Below are 9489 nucleotides of genomic sequence, written 5' to 3' on the forward strand. Positions count from 1 at the left end.
AAATATATTTCAATTTTATTTCGTAGGTGATTTGCGAAATTTAGCGTAAACACTTTATAAACCCCATGTTAGCAAGAGTTTTATGTAGGAATTCGGCATTCTTAACGCTTCATGTGCTTAGCAGTAACTCAATTCATAATATATTTACAATAGTAAAATAAATTAGGATTTTCGACAGGGTAATTAAACTTGAAACCTTGTTTATCTTCTTCTTCTTCTTCTTCAATGGCTCTACATTCCAACTGGAACTTGGCCTAGCTTTTCAACTTAGTATTCTATTAGCATTTCCTCAGTTATTAATTGAAAGCTTTTCTATGCCCGCCATTGCATGAGTATGTATCTTGTGTGGCAAGTACAATGGATACACTATGCCCAGGGTGTCGAGAATGTTTCCAACCCGAAAACATCCTAGACCGGACCAAGAATCGAACTCGCCATCTCCGGATTGGCAATCCTACGCCTTTGCTCGCAAGGCTACTGGAGACCCCCACCTTGTTTATAGCCAACCGAATCATTAAACACCCAAGCACTCCCCTCCCATTCTTTTGTTAACATAGCTGGTGTCAGCCATCTAATTTTAATTCAAAAGTATATTCGAATTTCGTCAAGAGTGTGATGTATAAGTCATTGTAATGAGTGCTTGTAGATCCCGAACAATTTTCTAAAAAGCTCTTACGCTTGGAAGCGTTCTTTTCACATAGAGGATAACAAATTTGAAAACCCGCGTAGGTAAAATATGCTCAAAAACAAGAGCTTTAAATATATTTTTTCCGCAAAACTTCACTGCCACCGTAGTAATCGTGTTCCGAGAAGCAGCAGCTTTTTTTTCCTATCAAATATAACTAAAAAATAGCATCACTCCAACACGTCACTTCACTGACCAGCAACAAACAACCACTCAGATCCCCATCCTGCGTTTGCAATGCCAGCTGTTGTGCAGTTAAAAGTTTCATTTGCATTCGCCAAACTATTTCTCTCGGACTGATGGCTTTGCTTTCAGCGCTACAATATAATGCTCTTGGCTTTTTGCATAGTTTCATGCTCCGGAGTCCGGGCTCTGGACTTCGGGCGAACTTTTGCAACTATTGCCGGGCAAATGGTGGCAAAAGAGGTGATTTTCTATTTTGTTTGAGTGTTGGTATACTTCTTTTTTTCTTGAGAGGTGTTCTACAATTGAAATGTCATGAAATAGGGTGAATTATCCAATCCCTGCAGCAGCTCAATTTTCTTGCTGTTTCTTGTTGGGAGGATAAATTCCCAAAATATCAATTTGATTTGGCTTTGAATGAAAATCTCCAAATATTACCGAACGTTTTTGTACATGAATCTCAAAAAAACGTTTTGCCTTTCTCGTATTTAGATGAACCTCATTTCTGAATGTCTGTTTAATATGCCTAATAATAGATCCTCTGGGGATTATGAATAAGCGGTATTTAAAAAAAAAACGAAATTCCGCGCAATTTAAGCACGGCGAAATCTGATTTCTTGATTTCATTTCGTTTCGTCAAATTTCACAAATTTCGCCAGCAAAAACTAGTTTTTAACGAAATGCAACGGAATTTCGAAATGAATTTTAACCTGTACCAAACTTTACATAGTGGAAAATTTCGGCTTCTTCTTCTTCTTATTGGCATTACATCCCCACACTGGGACAGAGCCGCCTCGCAGCTTAGTGTTCATTAAGCACTTCCACAGTTATTAACTGCGAGGTTTCTAAGCCAAGTTTACCATTTCTGCATTCGTATATCATGAGGCTAACACGATGATACTTTTATGCCCAGGGAAGTCGAGACAATTTCCAATCCGAAAATTGCCTAGACCGGCACCGGGAATCGAACCCAGCCACCCTCAGCATGGTCTTGCTTTGTAGCCGCGCGTCTTACCGCACGGCTAAGGAGGGAAAATTTCGGCTACGACACTGAATAAAATAATGAAGGAGGCGTTAAGGTTTCAGATACACATATTGTTAAATTAAGTCCCACTACGCCACTCGATGATGTATTTTTCTACAATTGTTTTGTTGAATGTGTTCAAATAGAAAAAGGTATCTAATGATTTAAAACAATAGTGTAATAGATTGAAAACTGAAAGATCGTAAATCTCATTTATTGTACAAGGGAAGATCCACTAAGGCCGTAACAAATATTTAATAAAAAATTATGTCCTACTGTTCTCCGAACAATCAAGAGGAGGGGGATAATCTTCTTCTATATAAATAAAAATGAATTTCTGTCTGTCTGATCCTTATAGACTCAGATCAGATTTTCCACGCGAGCTACTTTCAAGTTTCGAGAACTTTTTGGAATCACCAAGAGGAGCTCTTTGGATTTACCAGGGAAAATTGTTTGGAATTTTTCATGAGAATGTTCTCAAAGTTTTTACGGGATGTTGTTCCAAACTTCTTCACAAAATATTTAGAATATCCACGGAAAGTTCCTATTAAGTATCTGTTGAGTCTTCTTTGAATTTTACACAGAAAATTTTGACTGGTAAAAGGGATGCTTTAACGTTGACATTCTTAATCTAGAATATTAAGGCTATTTTTTAAATATATTCTAAGAGAGATGTTTTCGCAGGGATAAGTTCATGACTAGACGGCTAGTTTGGCATAACCAGCTTTAAAACAACGGAAAAATGCTCGGAATTTTCAGGGTTTTTTTTCTTTAGAAAATTCTTTCTGTTTTATATAAGAAATTCTTGGGAAATTCCATTGACCTAAAGCGACAGACGACCGAACTGATAATTTTGCCGAAAAAGCTGTTTGTCCTAACAGGTCGTCTGGCCGAAACGATCGTTGGCCTAAAATGCCGTTTAACCGAAATGGATTTTTGACGTTTTGGCCGAAAATGTCATTTGCTCCAACGGGTCATACGGCCAAATATTAATGAATAAACGAGTAGTATGGTCAAAAATGGTCACTCGTTTGGCTGGGTGGCCTTATTGTCAATTGAACATTGAACAAAATTCCGTATCCTCTCTACTTTTAAGTCGATACTGGTCGTTAGACCAAGAAGACATCTAGCCAAGTACCATTTAGCAAAACTAAAGTTTTATGGAAACTGTTATCATTTTGTAGTTTGGCCGGAAGCGACGTACAGTCAAAAGGAACATTTGATCGGACTTGTAAAAAATCGTTTGCCCTAACAGATCATGGCTAAACGGCTAAAAATGCCGTTCAGCCGAAAAAGTCGTTTGACCGAATAGACCATCTGACCAAAAATGTCTTTCGGTAAGAATTGTCATATGGTAAGAAGAGCCATTTGGCCCAAAAATGTCCTTTCTCCAACCTACTTTGACAAATGTCGTTCGGTTTAATTGATCATTTTGCCAAAATGTCGTTTAGCCGAAAAGGTCATTCTACAGAAAATGCCGTTTGGCCGAAAGATTTATTTTACAGAAAGGACATTTTCGGGCCGAATGACCAATCCTATCAACCAGAATTTTCAGTCAAATGATCTATTCGATTAAATGATTTTTTCGGCCAAATTGAAAAAATCATTTAATCGAATAGATCATTTGACTGAAAATTCTGGTTGATAGGATTGGTCATTCGGCCCGTAAGTGTCCTTTCTGCAAAATAAATCTGTATGCAGATTTCGGTCAAACTACATTTTTGGTCAAACCAAATTCGACCTGATAACAGTATCGTTCAATTCGGCTCAATGGGATTTGGTTAGATGACATTTGGCTTAAAGGCCAGTGTCGACTTAAAAAGTAGAAAGGTTACGAAATTTCGTTCAACTGTCGGTTGACAGAAAGGCCTTTTCGCCGTAAATCTCTTTAGGCCAAACGGATGGATATTGCGGACTAAATTACCCGTTCAGTTATTGACATTTGGCAGTATGACCTGTTGGCCCAAATGATATTTTCGGCCAAATGGCTCATTCTGTCAAACTACCATTTCGACCAAACGGCATTTTCGGGCTAATGACCCATTCGGCCAAACGGCATGTTATGGCAAATAACTTTTTCAGCCAAATTACCAGTTCGGCCGTATGTCGCTTTCGGGCAAATGAATTTTCCAAGTCGTTCGTACAATATATATGCAGAGTAAGCTCAACGACCTTGCCGATCGCTCCTCCTCGGCAGGTTTAGTCATCAACGTCAACAAAACCAAATCGTTGGATGTAAACACGGTGACTCCTTCCAGTTTCACAGTAGCCGGGCAACCAGTGGAGAATGTTGAAAGCTTCCAATATCTTGGTAGCCAAATGGCGTCAGACGGCGGTACCAAGATCGACATAGGCGCACGGATCAAGAAAGCAAGGGCTGCCTTTGCGAGTTTAAGAAATATCTGGAAAAACAGGCAGATAAGTGAACACACCAAAATACGAATTTTCAACTCTAACGTGAAATCTGTGCTGTTATACGCTAGCGAAACATGGTGTGTATCAGTGGAGAACACTCAACGGCTGCAGGTGTTCATTAACAGATGCCTGCGGTATATAATTCGGGCCTGGTGGCCTCACAACTGGATCTCAAACAACGAGCTCCATCGTCGTTGTCACCAGAGGCCGATAACAACAGAAATTCGGGATCGGAAGTGGGGCTGGGTCGGCCACACTCTACGTAGGGACGGAAACGAAATCTGTAAGCAAGCATTAGACTGGAACCCAGCGGGACATCGCAGCAGAGGCAGACCCAGAGGCTCATGGCGGAGAAGCCTCAATAAAGAAATAAAAGAAGTCGACCGAAATCTAACCTGGCAACAGGTTAAAGCGATAGCCGGGCATCGCTCAGGATGGAGATCTTTCAAGTCGGCCCTTTGCACCACCGGAGGTGTACAGGATCCATAAGTAAAAAAGTAAGTTCGTACAATAGTCGTTCGATAACTGCAACATGTTTTCTTGTCAGTTAGCGAATGCCGTTCAATAACAGCGACGCATTCTAGACGTCAAACGATTGTCAGACGACGTCAGGTGAAAAAGAAGTGCACAAGATTGTGCAGTGCAATGCAGCTTTTATCGACTTTCAAATTGTTTTGAAGTTCAACTGTCCGATAACCGCAAAATAGATGTACCTATCGAATTTCAGTTAAAAGCATCGCAGGTAAATGACTTTCAGTTACTGAACGTCTACTGTACAAAGAATTTTCCGTAAATAATTCCGAACAATTTTCCGTTGAAATCCAATTTTTTTTATATCTACATTTTGAAAATCCTCCGTGGCAATTCTAAAGAAGTTTCCGTTAAAATTCCGGGGAAATTCTCGTGAATATTTCATAGAATTTTCCTTCAAAACTTCTTAGAGTATCCCTTGGAAATTCTTAAGAATTTATTGTTTTATCGTTGGCCATTTCAAACAAGCCGTCATAATTATTCTAGACTAAGAAAGCCAAAGTTAAAACGCCCATTCTACCAGCTGCAGTCTTCTACAATTATGAAGAAATGTCTGTGTAAATTTCGAAAAATGCCCATCAGAAACTCAGCAGGAACTTTCCGTGAATTTTCGAAGATTTTCATGTAGAAGTTAAGAACAATTTCCAGTGGAAAATCTTAAGTTTCTAATGTGAATTGCGACAAATTTCATGCTAAAATTCCAAACAATTTGATTTGGGAATTCTACAGAGCTTCTCTTGATAATTCCAAAGATTTCTCGAAACTGCAAAGTAGTTCCCGTGGAAATTCTGAAAATAATTTACTAATTTAGGAAAAACTTATAGAATTTTCTGAAGAAGTTCATTAGATTTTTCATGTGAAATTCAAAAGGTACTTCCTCTGAAAGTTGAAATCTTGAAAAAATCAGGAAAAATGCAAAAAAAAATCTTAAAGAAACGTAATAAAAAAAATCACCACGCTGATTCACGCCACTATTCGAGTAGCATCGAGACCGATACGCCAATAAAATTGAAGATTAAAATAGAAAAATCCAAAAAATCCTCGAATTTGTTAAAGACTGTTTCGAGAATCCTCAAAATTATCCATAACTTGTTTTGTTGCCACCTCATAACATTAAATTTTGGGCAAAAAAATTCGAGGGGGAAGAGACATTTTTTTTTCAATTTTAGTATCAGCCTAATAAAAAGATATTTTTGTTACCAGATAAAGATTGTCGCTGTCGTCGCTGTCCGGAACATCTTTTTCTGGCGAGGATAGGGGATCTAAATGTCAATGAAGGGAAAATACACACGATTTGACAGTTAGGTACCACAGATGTTTCGGACAGCAGAACAAAGGGAACCGAAGCGACAATCTTTATCTGGTAACTAAAATATCTTTTTCCCAATCACATAACGCAGAAAGTTGCCATTTTGAACCTTCCTCTTCCCTATATGTATTACACTTTTAGTCTGGAGCTTCTGTCACTTTTGTATGAATCGTCACACTTCATGCAAACCCCACTCCTTACCCTTTTAAACATTACCTTATCCATGGATGTTCCCCATGTTTCAATAAGATGCTCATAAAAAATACTAATCATATTGAAGAGTTTTACAGCAGATGATAAAGCACATAAAAATACATCACAATGAGACCTTTCCGTCGCATAATCTAGAGTTTCCTAGGTGAAAGCCCAAATGTCACTCAAATGACATCATGTCAAATGAATGTGACATTTTAGGGATATTTCACTTTATGATTCTAGATTTTATGTTTAAAACTATGTAATGTTAAAAATATTGTTAAAAATTCATGGAATTCATAAGATATTTCCGAAAAAAAAATTGGTTAAAGTCAGTTCAATCAAAGTTAATTGCCTATTTCCGGGGATTAAACCACCCGACTTGGACGTTAATTTTCAATGTTATGAAAACTCATATGTACTCACACTCACATATGTAAACAACACAACGTACATATTCACATATGAGTTTTCATAACATTGGTTAAAGTATTCCAATACAACCTCCATGAGTCAATGTTCAATGACTCGATATTACGGAGAAAAACAAAAATTTGGAAGGCTACGCGGAAATATCGCGCAGAGTGCAATCTCCGCATAGAACAGATCATACATAGTGTGCGTTGAGTTCAATTCAATAATTAGAACAAAATCAATTGTCATTAAGTTCCAACAATTTGAATGCGGTTTACATAAACATGGAATAATTATTCCAACACCAAAGACTAATTAGTCTTTGTCAGTGCCCTACCAATAATGTGTGAACAGGTTCCAAATGTAGTAAATTGATCCTTTGGCCCGTTGTATTATAAACCTTTATATTGAAGCTAATATTACCCCAAAAGCGTTAATAATTATGTTGGTGTTGACTGCATAAAAATCTTATATACATTGTTCAGTACTTCAGGCAGTTAATCAATTAAATATGTTTTATTATTTATACTTCATAACAATATTGTATTTCATGTCCTAAAACTGTCATACATATAATGATTGGTCACAGGCGGCTTAACCTACCGGACTCTCATGGTCCTGAACCACTCACGCAGTCCCTCCGTTCTTGTGAACGACAAGCGTGATTTTTTCGAAATGTGGGACTCTTTACAACGGTGCGAGTCCCGGAAGGTTAATGAACCTGAACAGACCTTCTGCCTTACCATGAGGCCATCGTATCAGGTCTGTTAGAGAGTACTACCCAGCACCAGGATTCGGGCTAATGCGCTATGAGCGAAGCACAGTCGCTTTGGTAGGGTCTGCATGCAGATACTTATTGATTTTTATATAAACCCGCTGCCAAACACAACAGCTTAGGCAAGCTCCACAACTCGTAGTGGCCAGGGGAGGGGTCGTCAAGTCCTCGCTACCCCCTAAAATCCACAATCTTTACCTATAAATTTCATTGAATCTTCTGTTCGGTTATTTTTGTTTCGGAATTGTGCGATTCCCCACTGGCCATCGAATAAGAAGAGGCCTCAACATCCCCACTAATCCTGTTCCTCTTCAAATTTCTTTATTTATTTAGAAATGCCAAAATTATAAATATAAACAAAACATTGGAAATTTAGCATGGCTGTCTTCAATCACTAGCCAGGAAAATATTCATTGAAGGCGCTTTGAATTTTCCAGCATTCCAAATTTTTCTTGCAATGCGTAATATCGACTCATGGAAAAAAATTATGCCATATTACAAACATATTTTCTGATGTTACTGCGATGGTCCCTCCAAACAGCTTTTCAAATATTTCTTGTTCCACATCTCGACATTTCCATGAGTCGATGGTCACTTCAACATTATGTCGCCAGCACTAAATTGTATTCTGACTTCCGACGTTTTACTTCCAAACTTACTTCCGACATCATGAACGTCAAAACAAAATTTGAGTTTGCTACCAACACATTGGGTCGTATAGCATAGGAGATCGTAGTAAACCATGTTTAAATACGGATGCAAAACTGTTTTCCTCCCGTCAAAAAATATAAAAAGGTTAAATGTGAAAACTTGAAGAAGAGGATATAAAAATTGAACATATTTCGGAAAACTGAAACTGAACATATTTCGAAGCTCATCAAACAGGAAGAAATTTGAACCAGACCAATAACATGTCACTCCAGAGGGTTTATACAAGCCATCGAACATGCAACTCAGTGAAACCCTGTAAATCCGTCACTAATTGATGAATAGATGCCCCCGACCTGATGTCTCCCCACGAACATCTGTACATTATTTGAAGCCTGCGGGTAGTATAGACGGAAGTGATCAAGTAAGATCTATCTAATTTATCGCTTAGAATTATTTTTATTTATGTACCTACACCCAGGTTTTTTTTTACACGGTTGGAATTCATTAATTTTCCGGTTAACCCGAACTTTCACAGCTTTTCAAATACCACCTGAATTTTCTTTGATTTTTTGTGAATTTTTTCGTGGGGTTAACTCCTTATTTCATTGACGCTGAAGGTCTTAAACGACTAAAACCAAACCGTGTAAAAAAAAACCTGGGTGTATTACTAAACAACCAATCAATTTTGTTATTTTGGGCCCATGCCACAATGGATTCTCCAGCTCTTGGCATTTTTTTCCTTTTTCAATTTCACTCTTCTGACTCGCTACTCGATGTAGCTTTTTAAAATTGAATTAGCATTTACAATAATCGAATGAAAACTAATCGCAAAGCGATAATTATTAGTCAAATGAAGGAATTTCAATGTTCCGTATGACAAATTGCAAATCGATAAACCGAGAGAATAGTTTCAAATAAACTTTAAATTACATGTTTCATTTTTTCCGGAACAGGAAATGATTTACTTCGTTTTCTAATAATAAAATTTCAATTAAATTCTGGATTGAACAATCTATTTTTTTTCCAAATTATTCTCTCCTGCTAATTGTTTTTATGGCAAATAATTGTAAATTTTGTTCATTGAGGCAGAGGCAAACAATTGAGAACTTCAATGTTTCAAAAATAAAATACCCCTCGAACTTGACATTCTCTCTTACTGGATTTTCCTCTCAATATGAAATACAGGATAGTTTTAATTTTTTCAAACTCAATTAAGAAGGAAGTAACCCAAGAAACAATTGTTGTTTGAAGAAACGTCTCTTACAGCTACGCTATTCAGCTGTATGTTTAATTATGATTGGTTTATT

The sequence above is a fragment of the Armigeres subalbatus genome, chromosome 2 (genome assembly GCF_024139115.2).
Source record: "Armigeres subalbatus isolate Guangzhou_Male chromosome 2, GZ_Asu_2, whole genome shotgun sequence".
In the NCBI taxonomy this organism is placed as follows: domain Eukaryota; kingdom Metazoa; phylum Arthropoda; class Insecta; order Diptera; family Culicidae; genus Armigeres; species Armigeres subalbatus.